This window comes from Bos grunniens, chromosome 12, assembly GCF_055505025.1.
Source record: "Bos grunniens cultivar Pamir isolate PY7600 chromosome 12, Bosgru_T2T1.0, whole genome shotgun sequence".
NCBI classification, from domain to species: domain Eukaryota; kingdom Metazoa; phylum Chordata; class Mammalia; order Artiodactyla; family Bovidae; genus Bos; species Bos grunniens.
The window spans coordinates 55,637,731-55,659,946 of record NC_141176.1 but is presented as its reverse complement, the minus strand read 5'-3'; the positions used below and the strand labels follow the sequence as shown (position 1 = coordinate 55,659,946).

The 22,216-nt window shown below is 40.5% G+C and overlaps 1 protein-coding gene across 41 annotated transcripts in view; it reads right to left on the bottom strand.

The window, feature by feature from the left end:
- The window catches only part of LOC147361797 (uncharacterized), a 331,684-nt gene that overhangs the window by 307,286 nt on the left and 2,182 nt on the right, over positions 1 to 22,216 (bottom strand). For 40 of the 41 annotated variants that reach the window (XR_015138284.1, XR_015138282.1, XR_015138283.1 and 37 more), the window contains exon 2: positions 5,864 to 5,947. The gene's annotated coding sequence lies outside the window, so the exon portion shown is untranslated. Of the gene's footprint in view, positions 1 to 5,863; positions 5,948 to 20,725; positions 22,212 to 22,216 lie in introns of those variants that run through there. The other variant, XR_015138285.1, reaches the window with a different exon arrangement.

The window sequence follows — 22,216 nt, the reverse complement described above, 5'->3', positions numbered from 1 at the left end:
TTGAAGCAGGGGTATTCTTTCTTTAATCTCTAACCTCTAATGCACAGTGACTTTTTAAGTTGGCTAAGTGTGCATTAGCCCACATATCATGGTTTGAGATGCAAGGGACATAACCTCCCATCCAATAACATCTCCTAAAATTCCAGATTTGGGCCATCATCTGTGTGGCTTGTAGGTCTTAACTGAACATGCACTCATGTACAAACCCTCTCCAGACTCAGGATGAAGGAAGTTGCTAGTACACTAGGGTCAGTATCAAATCAGCCTTGATCCTAACTGCTCATAGCCCATGATCCAGAACAGGGATCCTGCCAAGAATCCTCCTGAACTCAGAGTCCAGCAGCAGGAACTGAGTCTCGTCTTTGTGATGATGCACTGCCCGGTACTCCAGGGTCTCCAGCACTGGGGTCCTGCAGTATTTATGCGGAGGCCCTCAGTATGACCAGACCCCCAACACTCATCACCCTCCCCACTCTTTCCAGAGCCCAGAATTCCCAGGCCTAAATCTAGTAGCTGTGGCTGATCTCAGCTACATGAAACTTCCTGTTGCCAACATTGTCACTTGCCTAAATCTCTACCTTGTGTTCTCCATGCTGTTGGAATGACTGTGGTATATGGCTCATCCAGTGATGGGTAAAGTTGATTTATGAGACCTGGTTTTCTACCCTATTATTTCCTTTCTCCTTCACCATTCCCTGAGCACCCTTCACAAAGGGAATGACTTTTTTAAAAGGAGAGCAATACACACTGCTATATTTAAAATGGATAACCAACAAAGTCCTACTGTATAGCACAGGGAACTCTTTTCAAAGCTATGTGGCAGCACGGATGGGAGGGGAGTTTGGGGGAGAATGGGTACATATATATGTACGGCTGGGTTCCTTTGCTGTCCACCTGAAACTATCACAGCATTGTTAAATGGTTACACTCCAATATAATATAAAAAGTTTTTTTAAAAAAAAGGAAAATGGTTCTCTTATAAGGAAATGCAACTCCTGTTCTTCCCCGATAAATAGCACCTCCCACATTCTTTATTGCCTATTGCTTGAAAAAGTGAAAGTCACTCAGTACTGTCCGAATCTTTGGGACTCCATGAACTACAGACTGCCAGGCTCTTCTGTCTATTGCTTGGAGTTCTCTAAATTCTCCATTTCTTTGGCCTGTCCAGAGGTGACCCTTCTCCAGTCTACTTTATCCTCCTACAAAAGCCCTCTCCCTGAAACCTTCCATTAAAAATGTTTCCTTTGAAAGTTCATAGATTCACCAGAGCTCCCTATTAAATGCCTATGTCCCTAAGGGAAATGGTTTCATATATTCTCAGTTAATACTATGCCGACATCTACCTAAAGGGAAAAGCTAGTAAAAAGAGTTGAATATGTACAGACAGAATCTTCACATTAAACCCCTTTAAGACACAGAATACCATATTATATATATAATACAGAATACAATAAAAGATTTAGGAATGATTTAATACTGCTGCTGCTGCTGCTAAGTTGCTTCAGTCGTGTCCGGCTCTGTGCGACCCCATAGACAGCAGCCCACCAGGCTCTGCCGTCCCTGGGATTCTCCAGGCAAGAACACTGGAGTGGGTTGCCATTTCCTTCTCCAATGCATGAAAGTGAAAAGTGAAAGTGAAGTCGCTCAGTCGTGTCTGACTCTTAGCGACTTCATGGACTGCAGCCTACCAGACTCCTCCATCCATGGGATTTTCCAGGCAAGAGTACTGGCATGGGTTGCCATTGCCTTATATTTGATAAATGAATAGTATATATAATTCAACATATTCTGATTCATGAAAGTCAGGATTCCCCCCCCTCAAAAAAAAACTGATGAATTCAATGAATTCTAAGAATCTTATAGTTTAGATATCGATATTAACTAAACCAAGAAAATTTCAAATATCTTTTATATAAGAATTTATAATTACAGTAATGATGTAACAAGGTATTTAATTTTTAAAATGGCTTGTGGACTTCCCTGGTGGTACAGCGGATAAGAATCTACCTGCTAATGCAGGAGAGTCGGGTTCGATCCCTGGTCCAGGAAGATCTCACATGCCACGGGTAAGCTGGTGTGCCACAGCTACTGAGCCCACTCTCTAGAGCCAGTGAGCCGCAACCACTGAAGCCCATGCATCTAGGTAGAGCCTGTGCTCCGAAACAAGAGAAACCGCCACAGTGAAAGGCCTACACACCCCAGCTAGAGAGGAAACCCCGCTTGCCGCAAATAGAGTAAGCCTGCACACAGCAAAGGAGAAGGCAATGGCACCCCGCTCCAGTACTCTTGCCTGGAAAATCCCATGGATGGAGGAGCCTGGAAGGCTGCCGTCCATGGGGTCACTGAGGGACTGAGCGACTTCACTTTCACTTTTCACTTTCATGCATTGGAGAAGGAAATGGCAACCCACTCCAGTGTTCTTGCCTGGAGAATCCCAGGGACGGCGATTTTCCCATCACTTTTGCTTACTAATGTAAAGATGTTCCATCAAGTGACTACTAGAGTTAGTTGTATAAAATTAATCCCCACTCAAAAAGTCCCAATAAATTAGGAATAATTGTGTTTTATGTCTTACTATATGATATGAAAAAGGAGAAATTGAATTATCTAGCCCAACTTCAGTATCACTGTTAAATATCAGGAAAGAACCCATTTTCACAAACTGCTTTAACACTTGCTGCCAATCTAGGATAAAGCTCATATGTGGAAAGGGTGCTTAAAGATCAAAGAATCAACATAGTTTTCATTGTTATCTTTTTACTCTCCCAAGTTGGCTCGCTAATTCTTACAGGGAAACCAGCAGAGGGAGCACCAACCATTGCCTTGTGTATGTGTGTGCTCTAAAAACAAAAGAGACTCTTGCAGATTTTTAGACATTTTAACAAGATTGGCAAAAACCTTGTAAAACATAAATATTATCAGTGACTACTAAATTTTGTCTTTAAGTGTTTATATTAAATCAGTAGTGAAACTTTTTTCATTAATGTTTTAAGAAAGTAATACAATAATTTTTTAAAAGCAACACATATTTGTTGTACAAAGTGAAATAGCAGAAAAAAAAGTTTAGCAAGTTAATAAGTTCCTTATTGAAACATAATCATTACCCTGTGTGAAAGAGATAACCAGTGGGGTTTTGCTATATGATGCAGGGAGCTCAAATCTGGTGCTGTGTGACAAAGTAGAGAGCTGAGATGGGGTGGGAGGTGAGAGGGAAGTTCAAGAGGGAGGGGACATATGTATACCTATGGCTGATTTGTGTTGATGAATGGCAGAAACCAACACAATATTGTAAAGCAATTATCCTCCAATTAAAAATAAATAAATTATTTTTTTAAAGTTAATAAGATCCTGCATCCCCTTCAGATCCTATGTATTATAGACAGACTGATATATATCTTTTCATATCCTTCTTATTAAAATAAGTAAAATATATATTTTTATATTTTAAATATATATTTATGTACATATACTACATTATGTGTGTATATATATATATATATTTATGTCCCCCATGTAGTAGTCTTCGTTTTTTTTAATGAGGGGAGTCACCCTAAAAAAGCCTAGCTATAGGTAGCAAAATAGAATAATACATTTTAGAATATACAATAGATGCAATAAGAAGTAACAAACACAATGTCAGGCCATATAAAAACCATGTATGTACATAGATCAAAAACATACACCACCAAAATGATATTGCTGCCCTTTGAGTGAAAAAAAATCAAAATACATATGAATCGATGTGTAGATGAGGAAAATCCAATAAGCAAGCCAGAATATACAGCACCCTTCTTAAAAGGCCATGAGGAATGCTAAGTGAATTAACGTCTGGCTTGTAATTTATATTACCAAGCTCTTCGCAGAACAAAATGAAAACAACAGCAATAAAACTCAACCACTAAAGGTTTTTAAAAAGTGCATGCTTAGTCACACTGTCATGTCTGACCTTTTGCAACCTAATTGACTGGACCCATTGGACTGGACCCATAGCCCTCTAGACATCTCTGTCCATGGAATTTCCCAGGCAAGAAACCTGAAGTGAGCTGCCATTTCCTTCTCCAGGAGATCTTCCTGGCCCAGGAATCAAACCCGTGTCTCCTGTGTCTCTTACACTGCAGGCGAATTCTTTACCCACTGAACCAAGTAAAATGTATTAAAATGCATGCTTTAAAATTCATAATACTTCACACACTCTAATTTGAAATAGGAGATGAAATCACTTTTGACTTAAAGCTACACTCTATGCAGTTGTACAAGTTACTGCAAAGGGAAAAGGATGAAGTCATGGCTGTGGTCAGAACAGGCACTTCATCCTATCCCATTGAGAGAATCCTTGAATTTCACTATAGGTTCCAACCCTTTCCAATCCCATCTCTTTGAGACAACCTCTAAATAAGTGGTCCCAGGCCCCCAGAGACCCATTTTGCCAGCTGCCGCTGCTGCTGCTAAGTCGCTTCAGTCGTGTCTGACTCTGTGTGACCTCATAGACAGCAGCCCACCAGGCTTCCCGTCCCTGGGATTCTCCAGGCAAGAACACTGGAGTGGGTTGCCATTTCCTTCTCCAATGCATGAAAGTGAAAAGTGAAAGTGAAGTCGCTCAGTTGTGTCCAACTCTTAGTGACCCCATGGACTGCAGCCCACCAGGCTCCTCCATCCATGGAATTTTCCAGGCAAGACTACTGGAGTGGGGTGCCACTGCCATCTGGTAACTGTCTCTAAAGGCTTACCTTTCTAAGTCCAATATATTTGCAAAAGCATCCCCTTACTGTCCCTCCCCATCCAGTCAGCTCAGGATGCCCTTCTATTTTCTCAGTGTCTCTGCTCACCCACATTGAACAGAGCCTTTTAGAGATGCTTTTCACCTTTGCTGATTTCTACACACCTTGATCTCACAGCACATTGCTATGAAAGAAACATTGCAGGGGTACAGGAAAAGGGAGAAACAGAAAGGAAGAGAGAGAGAGAAAAACGAAAAGAGCAAAAGATAAGGACGAGGTAAAAATTGACAAGGGTAGGAGGAAAATCCCCTATCTACAAGATTATAGAATGAATTACTTCTGGGAGTAGGGAGTAATTAACCAGCCTCAGCTTCCTATCCATTCCCCCCACCCCCCCCAAAAAAAGCAGAAGAAAAGGTCATTTTATCTGATTTCGTTTTCCTTTTGCTAGGGGCTTCAAGCATTTAGAAATTCCTTCAACAACCACACCTTGCTGATAAATAAGAGAACATCCCACCCTGATTCTCATTGGATAGAAGAGGAATAGTGAGGAATGGGGAGGTCCAAAGCCTGGCTCAATGTCACAAGGCAAGGCAGTTGCAAAGTGAGGAGGATAAGACCCTGGGTTCTTGACTCCAGCCCTTGACTTTATCTACAAAGTCAACAGGAGCGGTCTAGATGCGTTATCTCGCCCCCTTCTGTCTCAAAGGCTGAGTGACAAAGAGCGCTTAGTGTGATAGTGAGTGTAAATGACAGCACAGGAAGTCCATTCTCAGGGCAAGCTGTGAGACTGGCAGCTGAACAGGAGGCCAGAAAGCAAGTCTGCACAGAGCACTTTCAGTCTACACTCGCTATCTCGCCCGCCCCTACTGTGACCAGAGTCCACAGGGCCAAGGGGAGGAGCTGTGAGGCTGAAGGAGGACACCAGAAGGTTCAAAGGCCACTTAACTCAGCAATTCCTGAGCATCTCTGAGCGAATCTAAAGGCTGTGACTTAAAAAGAAATGATTCATCTACAGAACTGAGTGTTTTATATTATTTTAAATATCATATCTATAATGTAATTCACTTGCAAATTATAAGACCATTTATGAACCATACTATAATTACTGTGCAAATTCTCAAATTTTCTGACGTGGTACTAACCTCAGGATTCAGCTCTTTGGAACATGTTAATACAGTTCTCCAGGAATTCCATCCAGTCACGTATCACATGCTCGAAGCTAAATGCTGAAAGTAAAGAAATATTACATCAAAACATGTTCAGTATGACTATCAGCCGTATATGGAAGAATCATTTAGATGGAAACCACACCCACTGCTAAACTCACACTTGTATCAGCCAAGATATCTGTATATTTACAAAGTGTACAAGTTTACTTATACAGCACAAAGATGGGTTTATTTGTGCTATTACAGCATTGTCATTAATAAAGGAAATACAAAGGAAAAGAAATTTAAAAAGAAATGAATAGAAATACAAAAGAAGCCTACCATGACCTAATTCTACTGCAAATTGAATTTCATTATTATCTTCCTGTAAACATGACTTTCATTACAAGTGTTTTATTACAAATAAATAATCTCTTCAACAAAATTAAGAAATATAAATTTATTATACATAAAGGTCAAAATCCCTAAGTATAATTTATAATTTCTCACTTAATGCTATATTATAATGTTTTTTCATTTATTGTAGAGTGGTCAAAATATCCTATAAAAGAGATGTTTTACATAATCTTAGTATCTAATCCTGACTATTTAGTTAAATAAATAGACCTAGTGCACTAAAATCTGACAGTTTCTCAAATACACTTCTTTTTTAATTCTCAAAGTCCACAAGTCGTGAAAAGCTGACCTCTAAGGTACACACTCATAAGATCATTAAAATATTTTCACTTAAAATGGATTTCTATTGGAAATACCAAGGATCTGTAAAAGAAAGGTACACAGGAATCATCACAGAAGGCCATTGCTTCATGTTACTTATATTTTTAATTACTTATAAGGCCAATCAGAGATTAGCCAATTTTTCTAGAATCTGAAGGGCAAACAAACATAGTCAAGGAGAAAAAGACACACACAGAGGAAACACAAAAATAGGCACAAAGAGAGACGCAAAAAGACCAAAGAGCTCAAAATGGTACTTTCTTAAAACACCAGACTACTTCAGTTGTGACATAGGCACTAGCTCAGGGTTCCTAAATCAGCAGACTGGAGAAAAACTGCCTTGTCATCAGAACTCCAAAATAAATGGATCTCTGGAGAAAAAGAGACGTGGAACCATAGGTCTAAAGCCAAACTTTTCCTGCAGAACAAAACAAATTTTAGCTGTGTAAGAAGTAGAGCATCTTGACCACTACGTTAGAAATTACACCAAAGATCTTCTAAGGACAAAACACTAAACTCGTTTTCCTTTCACAAAGGAGGAAAGCAGAGATAAGGGACCCACGACAGCACACAGAATGCAAAAAGGAAAAGCCGAAATAAAAAAAAGGCCGATGAAAGCATAACATTAAAAAGAGAAGTGTTTAGCTGTTAAATCATCCAAATTGCTTTGCCAAATTTTGACATGCTTGATTTCCTGTAGTAAAAAATCTCTTTTTTTTTTTTGGTCTTTGAAAAAAAAAAAAGTGAGGAAAAATAACCAGCTGTTCCTTGTATAGTTCAGGAAACAAGTTTGATTTATTACTTGAAGGTTATTTTTGAATGAGTCGCTTGTGGCAGCCAGAGTGCAAGAAAAGTCACTGAGGCCTGTCCACTTGAAGGGCTCAAACTGCTTCCTGAACAGTCCTTCACTCCGCACCTCCGACGGCTGTTATTGACAACGTGTGACTGGGGCCTTCCAGGATTTTAAAACAGCAGGGGGCCCGGCCAAACAATCAGGCTGTCAATTACCTTTTCCCCTGTTGTGAAAAAGGGGGCCCCTGGACAATGCAACTTCTCAGCAGGGAGTCATGCAGCTCCCAGTCTGTAACCCACTACTGCCCCGTTTGGCATTCAAAACCCAGTTAATGGTCAGGGCCTTCAGTTTTGTCTGTTTCAACCAGCATTACTGCAAGGTAGAGATGGCTCCAGGGAAGGAGCCATTTTCAGTTCTTGCTAGGACAAAATTGACTGTCTACATTGCTTTCTCTGGTCTTCCTGGACTTTCTTTTTTTTCCTTTAAGATCCAAAAGGATTCAAAGAGCACCCCTCCCCTCCCAGCTCCCCCCCACCACCCTTGTCCTCTGGGAACACCCAATCCTCTCCACCTAGATTGTGCCTTTGCAAACTTCCTGTGGGCATTGATGACTCGCTGTGAGGACTGTCCATCATCCCGCCCCTTTGTCCGGCAGTCACTTCCATTTGAATTTGACTGACTGAGGAAGCCTGAGTTATTTGTAAAGAACAACAAGGCTTTTCATTCATAATTTTAGTAGGGGGACAGGGGGCTAATGACTGAGCTTGAATAACTCAGGAATGTGGTATTCAAGGCAGGAAGAAGCCCAACTGACTGCCAAATGAGGGAAAAAGAGGATGTAAGTGAAAAGTGCCTGGGTAAAAAACCAGACAATGGGAGGAGGGATCACACATGTATACAAATACAAATCTAGGTTTTCAAAGGTGAGACAGCCAGAAAGATGGAAGCAGGAAGGAGGGCGGGGAAAGTCTAACAGGATTTCACTAACTTTGGGGTCAAGTTACATGGCAGAGTTTACGGAATCCGAAACCCATAAAGTGTCTACAGAGGAAGTGATCTTTTCTTCCACTGGTGGTTCTCCCACAAAAACAAACAAACAAAAAAAAAATAAAAAAACTGGTTTTCACTCTCTTTTGGTATGTTTCATATGTTCAAACAAAGAGAATTTGTTTTGCAGGGGTACTCGGCTTGGCAATCCAGTCTGGGTTCCAAAGAGCTTGCTTATTGCCAGGGTTTCTCATCAATTTAATGTACGTGCAGCATACATACAATATATATAATAATTTTGTCTACCTGCAGCTTCCAAGGAGGAGAGATTGTACAAATATCAAATTCCGATTTAGTTGAATTGTATACCTGAGTATTATAAGTCTTCTTTTTCTTGCTAAAATAATAAAATTATAGTTGGGCTTTTTTAAGTTAAGAAATTTAAAGTCTCATATTGGCTTTTTAATACATTATTATATACTTGGGATTAGAGAAAATAATCCAAAATAACAATGTTGCACATTTTAATGCAGAATGATACAAGCTGCTTTTTTCCAAAACAATATAATTCTCTAAGTGAAGAATGTTTCAATCATTATGAGAAAAGATTTACTGTGTCTCTTTTGTTAAAGCAAGTCAAATAAAGGTTAAAATGAACAATAACAAATGCTGATTTACTTAGAGATCAACAAAAACAAACTGTCAGGCAGTAGGACTCCAGCTCTACCTCCACTGAGTCTATTAGGACTAGTGGTCCTAGAGAGCTCGTGGGGCTACTGAGGTCCAAGGTCAAAGTTCACAATCTAGGCAGGGTGCTTACTTAGCTCTAAGTAATCAAAATATTAGTTGCCCACAAGTCCCACTCAGGGACTGTAGTTCTAAGGTTCCTCTGTCCATGGAATTCTCCAGGCAAGAACACTGGAGTGGGTAGCCGTTTCCTTCTCCAGGGGAACATCCTGACCCAGGATCAAAGCCTGATCTCCTGCATCTCCAGGCAGATTCTTGACCATCTGAGCCACCAGGGAAGTCCTTCTAAGTTCCTAAGTTATAACCTAACCCAACAAATGTTCTTGAAAATTGAGGAACTAACTGTGATCACTATGCAGTTAAAATCCATTACCCATATCACTCTGACAACCATTCTGTTCTGATTAATGAGGAAACTAAGGCATGAAGACCCTCTAATACTCTCCATCTGTTTCTACCTGCTGCTGCTGCTGCTAAGTCGCTTCAGTCATGTCCAACTCTGTGTGACCCCATAGACGGCAGCCCACCAGGCTTCCCAGTCCCTGGGATTCTCCAGGCAAGAACACTGGAGTGGGGTGCCATTTCCTTCTCCAATGCCTGAAAGTGAAAAGTGAAAGTGAAGTCGCTCAGTCATGTCCGACTCTAAGCAAACCCATGGACCGCAGCCTACCAGGCTCCTCCGTCCATGGGATTTTCCAGGCAAGAGTACTGGAGTGGGGTGCCATTGCCTTCTCCAGTTTCTACCTGAGTACCCAACAAAGGCAAAGGACAACGAACAGAGCATCTCGGAGCATTCCAAAACTAACCTAAAGTAGACCTCAAGGGAATTTCATCATCATCATCACCACCATCATCACCATCATTTTGCGCTTGGGTTTTGAGAATGTACATCCATCTAAATATAAGTTAGATGGACCATGTTCATCTTGTGGCTTCCTATGCCCCCTGCTCCTTTTTTTTTTTTTTTTCCCCATCTTTATTGAGGTATAATTGACAATTAAAATTTTATATATTTAAAGTACACAACACAATAATTTGATACACATATATATCATGAAGGACTTGATACTGGTGACTCAGCAGTAAAGAATCTGCCAGGAATGCAGGAGCCACAGGAAAGGTGGGTTCAATCCCCGGGTCCAAAAGATCTCCTGGAGGAGAAAATGGCAACCCACTCCAGTATTCTTATCTGGAGAATCTCATGGATAGAGGACCCTGATGGGCTACAGTCCATGAGATTGCAGAGAGTCAGGAACAACTGAAGCAACTTAGCATGCATGCATATATCATGAAATGATTCCAATACCAAGTTGGACACATCTTTCACCTTATATAGTTACTTTGTGTTTGTGCATGTGAGAATGCTTTATATCTACTTACTTAGCAAATTCCAAGTACATGATGAAGTATTATTAACTTTATCCACCATTCTAGACATTAAATCATCAGACTCTGTATTCACTCTATAACTGAAGGTGCGTACCCACCTCTCCCCATTTCCACCAGCCTCTGGCAACCACCATTCTACTCTTTGTTTCTGCAGATCATTAAGTTTTTGAGGGCAGGATTAAATAATTTGCCCCTAGACTTGGAACAATTGTTTAAGTGATAGCTCAATCATACTCTGATGATTCTAGATTCAAAACCAGGTGAGGACCACACTACTCATAAATCTACCACCTCCAGGGACTCAAAACTTAAGCCCTGGGTCCATGAATGACAGATGCCATGACTGTTGTTCAGTCGCTAAGTGTGTCCAAATCTTTGCAACCCTATGAACTGTATCATACCAGGCTTCCCTGTCTTTCACTATCTCCCAGTGTTAGCTCTAATTCATGTCCATTGACTCAATGATGCTATCTAACCACCTCATCCTTTTGCCTTCAATCTTTCCCAGCATCAGTGTATTTTCCAATGAGATAGCTCTTCACACCCAAAGAAGGAAATGGCAACCCACTCCAGTGTTCTTGCCTGGAGAATCCCAGGGACTGCGGAGCCTGGTGGGCTGCCATCTATGGCGTCGCACAGAGTCAGACACGACTGCAGTGACTTAGCAGCAGCAGCAACAGCTCTTCACATCACATGGCCACAGTATTGGAGCTTCAGCATCAGTCCTTCCAATGAATATTCAGGGTTGATTTCCTTCAGAATTGACTCAGAATTCCTTCAGAATTGCAAGGTTTGATCTTGCACTCAGCATCACAATTGGAAAGCATAAGTTCTTTGGTGCTCAGCCTGCTTTATGGTCCAACTCTCATATGCCATAACTGGCTAGGTCCAAATTCAGGCCAAACCACAAGGTAAATGTATGATGTTTTTCACCCCAGACCTCTCTGTCACCTGCCTTCATCCTCTCACACGGTTATATTGTCAGTAACTGGATGTCTGGGGTACCAAAAAACAAAAGTGAACTAAAAATCCTTGATTTCAGCCTTTGATGATTTCTGTGCTGTCAATAAATTCACCATGGCTGATTTTCAGACCTAATGTCACTAAACGTAGGGATGAGCAGAGATATCCATAATCAGCTCTTGCATGCAGATGTGAGCCTTTCTAGCATTTTCATCTACCCATGCTTTGCTTGCTATCTACTGCATTTTCTAGTTCTCAATGAGCTAGGAAACTCTATTATGGTTTCTTTACAATAATACAATGACTTTCATTTATTTAAGAGTGATTACAAGTCAGACTTCTTCTATAACTCCACCTACTTTACATATTTAACTCTCATGATGAAGCTTGGACATAGGAAATAATTTTACCCCCACTTTATGGGTGAGGAAACTAAGGCAGTGGGCGACTAAGCACCAAGGCCCCTCTGAGACCAACCTAAACTGGACTCTACAGGAAGGATCTTGTCATATAACCTTTGCAAATCTCTGCAAGTAATGCTAATGTGTAGTCAGGGTCAAAAATCACTAATCTAGAAAATAAAACAAGGAATCCTTGCTACTGGGAAAAAAGTACAATTTTCCAACTGAATGTGGCTAACTGGCTTCCCTGGTAGCTCAGCTGGTAAAGAATCTGCCTACAGTGCAGGAGACCTGGGTTTGATCCCTGGGTCGGGAAGATTCCCTGGAGAAGGAAATGACAACCCACTCCAGTATTCTTGCCTGGAGAATCCCATGGACAGAGGAGCCTGGCAGGCTACAGTCCATGGGGTCACAAGAATCAGACACAACTTAGTAACTAAACCACTACCAACTGTATGTTAGGTCTCAGATAAAGCTCAATTCATACTTCTACTTGGCTCTGTAGACATGCAACATACATTAAAAAAGAAAGGAAAAAAAAAACTTTGTTAGGATGTGGATCATCTTTAGGATATGATAGTTTTGTTTTTTTTTTTACAAAAAAATATATTCTGAATAACCTATCTCAATAAATAAAGGTAGCAGTACATTTTGACATGACTAGCTTTTACTTTGAATACTGTCATATTGTTATTTACTTACTTTGCTTAATTTGGGGTCACCAGATAAAATAGTGAACTTATTTAAAAAAAAAAAACTATTTGTGGTTTATCTGAAATGCAAACATGACTGAGTGTTCTGTGCTTTTATTTATTAATCTGGCCTTCCTTAGTGTGCTCATTTCGTGTCCTACTCATTTTGACCCCATGGATAGGAGCCTGGCAGAGCCTTCCCAGGCAAGAATATTGGAGCAGGTTGCCATTTCCTCCTTCAGTGGATCTTCCTGGCCCAGGGATTGAACCCACATCTCTTGGGTCTTGCATTGGCAGGTGGATTCTTAATCTGGCAACCCCAACTTAATTCGAAGCCAGAAATTTCATGCTTTGAATCAAATTTTTACACAGAACCATCTTCCATCCTTACCTCTCCCCATCCAAATATTATTATTATTCTTCCTTCAAATTTAGCCTAATGAGCATGCCAGTAAGATACATGGCTTAACTATTTGTACCACATTATCCCCAATGATTTTGAGCTTTAATGTTAATTTATAATTTACTACTATGAAAGTCAAGAAGCTGTCTTAAGCAACTGAACACAGCCGGAAACCATAAATGAAAATAGGCATGAGCTCATGAACAAATTGAAAATGTCTGTATATGGCAAAAACAAAACACCACCACCACCACCAAAGTTTGAAAGACAAATGGAAAATGGGGGAAATAACTGCATTTTAAAATGAGGAAACCAAAAATAAACAAAGGAACAACACTCCAATTAAAACATGAACAAAGGATGTGAAATTGAAATCACAGAGAAAAAATGCTACTATCCAAGAAATATTAAAATGTAGGTTTAAATTCAGAACTAAACAAAGAAATACAAAATGAAACACTGAGATATCAAAATTTACCTATTAGATAAGCACAGGTTAAAAATTGTGGCAAAACTTACTATTGGTAAGATCTCTGGCGAAACAGTCTTTCTTAACTAGAATTAGAAATTTAAACCGGGGTTTCCCTTACCACTTGGTACAGTGTTAAGAATCTGCCTTGCAATGCAGGGGACACTAGTTTGATCCCTGGTTCGGAAAGATCCCACATGCCACATAACAACTGAGCCCGAGGGCTGCAACTACAAAAAGCCATGCACTCTAGAGTCCTGTGCTCTGCAACCAGAGAAACCACTGCAATGAGAAGCCAGTGCAACTCAACTAGAGAGGAACCCTCCTGCCCCTGCAATGAGAGAAAACTTGTGCATGCAACAACAAAGACCCCACACAGCCAAAAATCATTTAAAAATATATAAATAAATAATTATTATTATTTAAAGAAATGAAAACTGGAGAAATCTTTTGGGGAGCTGTTAGCAATAGTATCAGAAAAATTAATATACATAAATTGGACTAAAATTCTACTTCTATGAATCTATCCTAGCAGGGTAAGATAAATGCATGAATATATAGGAACAAGAATGCTTACCACAGCACTATTTATTCAAGCAAAACAACTGAACTCCAAGCCCTCAAAAAGAGAAAATCGAATGACTAGCAATAAAGTATCTTAAAATAAATATTCATCAAATATTTTCCATGAGTGGGACTTCTACTTCTTCATAGTTTTCTGAATTGCTTGATTTTTATTTTCTTCTTACAGTGAATATGTAATTCAGAAAAAAATAAAATGAACCCATTTGTCATTTGGGAGACAGTGATACAGAAAAAAGTAGAGCAAGGTCAGTTATCTTTGGATAATTCTGGAACATAATGTATTCAATATAAATTGATAAAAAGTGATCGTCAAAAGATAACAGAGATTTTTGGTAAAATCTCTACCGTTTTACTGCAAGCATGCTAAACCCCTCCCAATCCTGATATTGTGATTTATAACACCTGCTGAGCTGCAGTGCTAATGACTGCCACATGGATGGTGCCCTTTGCCTCTGAGGCACCTGGAGCCTAGGACATTGGGTATTATTTTAGATTTCAGAAGTTTCAACCCACCAATAACTTAAGAAGTAGTCAAAAAGTACAAAAAAGAAGTAATGCAGAGGTGGAGGGGAGGTGACACATATATTCTTATGGCTGATTCACATTGTTGTATGGCAGAAACCAACACAGCATTGTAAAGCAATCATCCGCCAATTAAAAATATTTTTTTTTAAGTAAGGCATAAAAGCAACTTATTTTGGATTTCTGTGGTGGTTCAGTGTTTAAGACTTTGCCTTCCAATGCAGAGTCCAAATTCAATCCCTGATTGGATAGCTAAAATCCCACATGCCACACAATACAGCCAAAATATAAAAATTTTAAAAGTATTTTTTAAAAAGAAAAAAAAAAAAGGTAAAATAGATAGCCAACAGGAATTTGCTGTATCGCTCAGGAAACTCAAACAGGTGCTCTGCATCAACCTAGAGGGGTGGGATGGGGAGGGAGATGGGAGGGAGGTTCAAAAGGGAGGGGATATATGTATACCTATGGCTCATTCATGTTGAGGTTGGATAGAAAACAACAAAATTCTGTAAAGCAATTATCCTTCAATAAAACAATAAATTTTTTAAAAAGAAACTTATTTTAACAGTTGTACAAAGTTCATGAGAAAAGGGTGACAAATAATGGGAAGATAATCATTTGTCTGTTGCCACAAACCCTGGCCCTGCCTGAGGTTGAAATGTTCCTAGGATGACTTGTATATATTAACAGAATATTTTTGGGAAATTTAAGTATTTCAGCTTCTGTCTAAAACTGTCTTATCTGAACTCCATTCTAAGGTTAGAGTACTGGAGACATTAAGGGTCTTTTTCACCCACACCCACCCACATACATTCAGAGAGTCTTAGCTTTTTAATAAACCACTCAATATGTACTGCCAAAATGAGAGAATAACAGACACTGAGGCTCAGAGGGAGCTAACACCTGGGCCACTGCCCTGCTCAGAGGTGTCCCCTTTGGAAGCCTTCTTAGCCCTGCTGAACCAACAAACCCTCAAGCATCAACAGTACCCAGCTGAAAATGACTTAGTGCATAACTGCTAAGTAGCTTCAGTTGTGTCCAACTCTTTACAACCCTATGGACTGTAGCCTGCCAGGCTGCTCTGTCCTTGGAGATTCTCCAAGCAAGAATACTGCAGTGGGCTGCCACACCCTCCTCCAGAGGATCTTCCCTGAGCCAGGGATCAAACTGCATCTCTTCTGTCTCCTGCCTTGGCAGGCAGGTTCCCTACCATTAACGCCACCTGGGAAGCCCAGTTGACTTAGTAGATGCCCTTAAATGGCTTTCCTGTGTTTTCATGGCTATTTGCCTCATCTCCCATTTAGACTGTCAGCTCCTTGGACCTAGACACTGGCAAGTTCTCATCTCAAACCCACTGAGCAAAGTGATCAAGCCAGCAACTCCCAGGCCATGAAGACAGGAACCCTGCCCCCAGAAGGCCACTCCATGTTATTGAATAAGAAAGGGTAGTTGATAAATGTTTCCCCAAAATGCTAGAGAATAGGACTTGTAGTTCAAGACTCTAAATATTATTCTGAGTTGTTGTACTTTCACCTTCACAGGATCATCATGACCCAAAGAATTGAAAACCATGAAACATCATTGCCTTCTGAAGAACAACAAACACCTCTGTCACACATTGACTGTAACCGAATGTGCGTCTTCTTCCTAACAGAGGATGGAACTTCCAGCACCATTGCAGACACAAGGCTCCATCCCCAAGATATACACTTAAAAATTCACTGTTGGTAAGAGCCTAAATATCACTCTCACACAAGAAGGAATTCACATTTCTCAAGCATCTATATTTTCTGAACAATTAAATCAAGAGAACTTCCAGCCAGAAACAACCACATCAGCTAAATAGGTCCCACCTTCTCTCAAGTGCTCTAGTTTTTTGAGAAGGGGCTTCCCTTGTGGCTCAGCTGGTAAAGAATCTGCCTGCAAGGCAGGAGACCTGGGTTCAATCCCTGGGTTGGGAAGATCCCCTGGAGAAGGGAAAGGCTACCCACTCCAGTATTCTGGCCTAGAGAATTCCAAGGGGTCACTTTTACTCATAATTCATAAAAACAAAAATCAAATGTTTCTGTAGAAATACCATTAACAGCTGAATATAGCTAATAACAGTCACTGAAACATGCTTTAAATCTCTTTTTTATTCCTGCTGCTAAGTCGCATCAGTTGTGTTCTACTCTGTGCAACCCCATAGATGGCAGCCCCACCAGGCTCCACAGTCCCTGGGATTCTCCAGGCAAGAACACTAGAATGGGTTGCCATTTCCTTCTCCCATTTTTATTCCTACATAAACACAAATAAGTAAAATACATAAATCAAATTGGGGGCTTCCCAGGAGGCGCATGTGGTAAAGAATCCACCTGTCAATGCAGGAGACACAAAGAGACACATGTTTGATCCCTGGGTCAGGAAGATCCCCTCGAGAAGGGCATAGCAACAAACTCCAATATTCTTGCCTCGGAAAATTTTATGGACAGAGGAGCCTGGCAGGCTACAGTCCATGGGGTTGCAAAGAGTCAGACATAACTAAGCAACTGAGCACTTATATAATTTTTTAAACTTTTTGAAAATATTGAGGCAAAACAATTATTTTTACCAAATAAACTACCAAGCCCAAGTGAACTGAAATTATCACTGCTACTTATTGAGAACTTCCCATACACTAGCTTTTGTAGGTACTTTATATCATCCAATCCCAACAGCAAGTCTTTTACAGGTGGGAACTAAGGTTAATTACCTGACTCACTCATTCATTCATCTTATTTAAAAATATTTGAGATACTTATATGTGCCAGGTCCTTCAGTGCTGGGGATTAAATGGCAGGCAGCACCCACTCGGATTCCTCATGGAGCTTAAAATACAGCAAAGGAGACAGTTAATAAACGATCACTCAATTGTTACATGAATGTTTGCAGCAGAGACGGTCAGAAGAACAAGGAGATCTGACCGAGTCAAAAGGTCAGAAAAAAGGTTTTCTAAAAAGAAGACAAGAGAGATTTAAAAGATAAGTCGGAGTTAACACAGCAAAAGGCCAGAAAGTGAAAGGGGAAATTGCATATACAAAAGTAATAGTCATAGTAGCAGAAAGCAGGGGGTGCGGTGGGTGTGACAAAGGTTGGGAAGGAAAAGTGGACAGACTGTAGGACCAGGAAATTGGGTTAAGGACTTGGATCTTTATCCCAGGAAAAATGAAAAGCCAAGTTTGAGCATCAAGGCATCCTGAGGAGATTTGCCCCAAATGGTTGGAATTTTCACAAAGAACCTGAAAGGCAAAAATAGTCCACTATTTGGGGGCTTTCTGGAAGCTATTTTAAAAATGCATTCTTGAAAGTTAGCAAATGCTAACTTCTAAATTTGAAGCTACAGGCTATTTAATTTTAATTATTAATATATTTCGGAAAAGGCAATGGCACCCCACTCCAGTACTCTTGCCTGGAAAATCCCATGGACGGAGGAGCCTGGTAGATTGCAGTCCATGAGGTCACTAAGAGTGGGACATGACTGAGCGACTTCACTTTCACTTTTCACTTTCATGCATTGGAGAAGGAAATGGCAACCCACTCCAGTGTTCTTGCCTGGAGAATCCCAGGGACAGACGAGCCTGGTAGGAGGCCGTCTATGGGGTCGCACAGAGTTGGACACGACTGACGCGACTTAGCAGCAGCATTAATATATTTAGACTTTTGCCAAATGCATTTTTGAAGGAAAAGACTCATGAGTTTTCTTTTAGCTATAGTCTAGGTCCCCCATGATCAGTCTTTTTGTTAATTTCTTTATTATACAGTTAGAGAATAGATGTTCCCTACAGATTTTCTTTCAAGCACATAAAATTTCCATAAAGATTTATTTTTAAACTTTACAATATTTACTATTCCAGGGGTTAAAAATCATGGCCTTAAAAGACTTATTTCAGTCACTTGCTAATAATTACACAAAACACAATAGTAATTTCTAGGTTAACAGAATGACTCAAGTTTAGTCATTAAAAAAAATCTCAAAACTCTGTATTTAAGAAAATTCAGGTTAATAAAAAAATTTACTTAATTTCATTCATTCATTGGAAAGCACTTACTGAGTGTGAACGTTTGGGAATTTCAAAGTGAGTGTTTTTGGTTTTTTGAAAGAATAATATGGTAAAGAATCTATTTTCAGTTCCAGCCCACTAAGTCCAAGGCAGTCCCAATATATATTCCCTCAGATCCTTGGGGCAGATTAGCCTTTTGAATAGTCACACCCAACACACAGTTTGTATAGAAATGCTGTTTTATACAACCCCACAATATCCTCAAATGATCCACAATTCACTGTAACTTCATAATACTTCCTGTCCAAAGGATCAGGACAGGAAGAAGAAATTGAGTCAGCATGCACCCATCTTCCATTTACCAAATTGAACATTTTTCGACCTGACCTATTAACTGAGATTAATTCAGGGCTGGCTGGCAGCCTGGATGTGATGGCATCTGAATTATAAGAAGGACCATCATGCAATGTGTTTGACATCTTCCTCAGAGAACAAGCTGAACTTCCTATGCCCTTTTGATCACAGGTCCACATAATGGAAAGTATAAAGCCCAAAACTCCTATTTTCAGAGGCTAAAATCTTAGTAATATCCAAATACTCATTTCAATTTGTGGTTTTTACTTTAGCATCTAGGTTAAAAAGATTCCAAAATAAAGGGCATGCGTGTGTGCTAAGTCACTTCAGTCCCATTCAACTCTTTGTGACCCCATGGACTGTAGCCCCCACGCTCCTCTGTCAATGGGGATTCTCCAGTGGGTTGCCATGCCCTCCTCCGGGGTATCTTCCCGACCCAGGGATTGAACCCATGTCTCCTGCAGCTCCTGCACTGCAAGCAGATTCTTTACTGCTGAGCTACCAGGGAAACCCCAAAATAAAGGGACCAAATGTTAAAAACAGAATAAAACATATAAACCTGGGACTATCTGGGGAAAGGCAAAGCAACAATACGATGGTCTCACCAATTAGACTTTCTCTCCAGACATCAGTCTTACAAGGGAAGAAGCCTGACTGTTAGGTCAAGGGATAAATATAATGGTAATATAATGAGAAAAATCATGTTGACCAGTAGAGAAATTTTGCCTTGTTACAGAAATTCAGTCCATAACTGACTTTTCATAAATTGTAGTAATACAGTTCCTAGAGCTGGCAGGAAGACTGATTAACCTGTAGAAATTGCCAAGTAGATAGATTCAGGTTGACTGTAAGATTTCCGAAAAAAAACCAGACCAACCAGAGCCTCCAGTTCAAGATGAACCCATCACTTCTCTTACCCAAGGATGACTCCAGATCTTTCCCCCAGTCTAGCTAAGGATAAAAGGACATCACCAAAGAAGGTCAGATACAGAGATAAACTCTTCCCAGTCTTCCTAGGGATGTAGATAAGAACTGAGTGTTCTATTTTGAATTTCTATTGTAGCAACTCCCAATTCTCTCCAAGAAGTAACAGATACAGAATTTGAAGATTCAAAGCAATTCAAAAAGTAAAATGACTACAGTCCTGGCTGTCAAATCAAAAGGTCATTATTGCAAAGCCTTTAACTTAGGAAGGTCCCTCCCAAAAGAGTCCATGCATAATTTTATTAAGGCAATTGAGATACTCAATTTTTACTCTTGGAAGCAGTATACACTGTTGTGTATCCTGGGCCATCTTTAAATAGGGATAGATAATTCACCTTGGTTATAAAACTAAAAACTAAATAAAACAATCAATGTTCTTCTTTGTCTCAAAAAACACAGCATATCACTGCAAGATATGGTTGGTTATCAAAACTGGATCTAAACCAGTAAAGCCAAGTGGTTCAGTCAATCTCATAAAAAAAAAAAACTGGAACTAGAGTGGTTTAAAACTACATTCTCCTGTTACTAGGATATAAACCAGAAACTTAGATGAGTGAGTGCAACCTTGGAAATATCTGACTTAACTTGTACAACAGACCTATTGGTAAATAAGCAGCCTACACTGTCGATCTGAGAAGGCGATGGCACCCCACTCCAGTACTCTTGCCTGGAAAATCCCATGGAGGGAGGAGCCTGGTGGGCTGCAGTCCATGGGGTTGCTAAGAATCGGACACCACTGAGCGACTTCACTTTCACTTTTCACCTTCATGCATTGGAGAAGGAAATGGCAACCCACTCCAGTGTTCTTGCCTGGAGAATCCCAGGGACAGGGGAGCCTGGTGGGCTGCTGTCTATGGGGTCTCACAGAGTTGGACACGACTGAAGCGACGCAGCAGCAGCAGCAGCAGCAGCAGCAGCAGCAGCAGCAGCAGCACACTGTCTATGGAAGACTGGGGGAGGCAAAATTCACACCTGTTTATACACTGACTCATTTGAAAAAAACAAACTGAAGGTACTTAGAGTTAATAAAGGACTTTCCAGGTGGCTCAGGGGTAAAGAATCCACCTGCAATGCAGGAGATGCAGGAGACAGGTTTGATTCCTGTGTCAAGAAGATCCCCTGGAGAAGGAAATGGCAACCCACTCCAGTATTCTTGTCTGGAGAACCCCATGGACAGAGGAGCCTGTCAGGCTACAGTCCATACGGTTGAAAAGAGTTGGACACTACAGAAGCGATTGAGTCAGCAAGTGATAGTTAAAAAAAGGAAGTCCAAAGAAATGAACACAAAATTAAAAGGCAGAAATAAGATCCCACTGGTCAATGACTGCGATTAAGAGCACCTGTTACTTTGTGCCTCCAGAGAACTAGAGGTAAGTGTTGGGGTAGCAGGTGTTTCCAAAGATTGGGCATTTTTCAACATCAGTCAAGCAGGAACACCTGTTCACATATTAGGGTTACCTCTCTCGAACTCTCCACAACACATTTGAAAATGGACTCCATTGTGAAGTTTTACATAACATTCTTTCAAAACTCTAAAGTATCTCCCCAAATTAACCCATTATAATTTTGGCACATAACATGAAATCAATTTTAGGACACATTATAATAGCTACACCAAACACTTGACTAGGCGTGCATGCACGCGCGCGCACACACACACACACACACACACACACAAACATACTTCCTCTTGGGGATCACAACTAAGTAATCTTGGAGGCACAAGATAGTGCTTTATACACCACGTGCGGAAAGTAGCAACAATGAATAATAATTTTAAAAAAATAGTAAGGAGTAAATTAGAAAGAACCCAACAGATTCTCATTTTTACATTGCCCTTAAGGTATAGGTTAAATATTTTCCCAGCTTGCAAACCGGATGTTGGGTGAGCTAGATTACACGGAATTCCTTCCAGTTCATTAAAAATAAATTCCTAGATTCTTCCCTATTGGCTCTGTAAACACAGAAGGTGTTCTAAACAGCCAGAAGCTTCTAACTTAAATTCCACTTTATGCTTTGAGCCCCAACAGCGTGTTTTCGCAGAGCTCCTGCAGTGCTGGAAACACAGCCTGACACAAGTATCCCCTAAGCAACAGCCGTCGGGTTTCTTTCACCTGTTCGGCCCGAGACTTGTTGGCCAGACTGAGGCAGCGAGTTCCCGCCAGCCTCGCACACCCTGGCTTTGGCCGCCAACTCCGTCCCCCTCGGGAAAAGCTGGGGTTCTTCGGCACCTGGGCCCCTCATTCGCATTCAAACGGAATGTGTCCGCTGAGAGGGTAGGGAAAGGCACCTGTTGTTGCA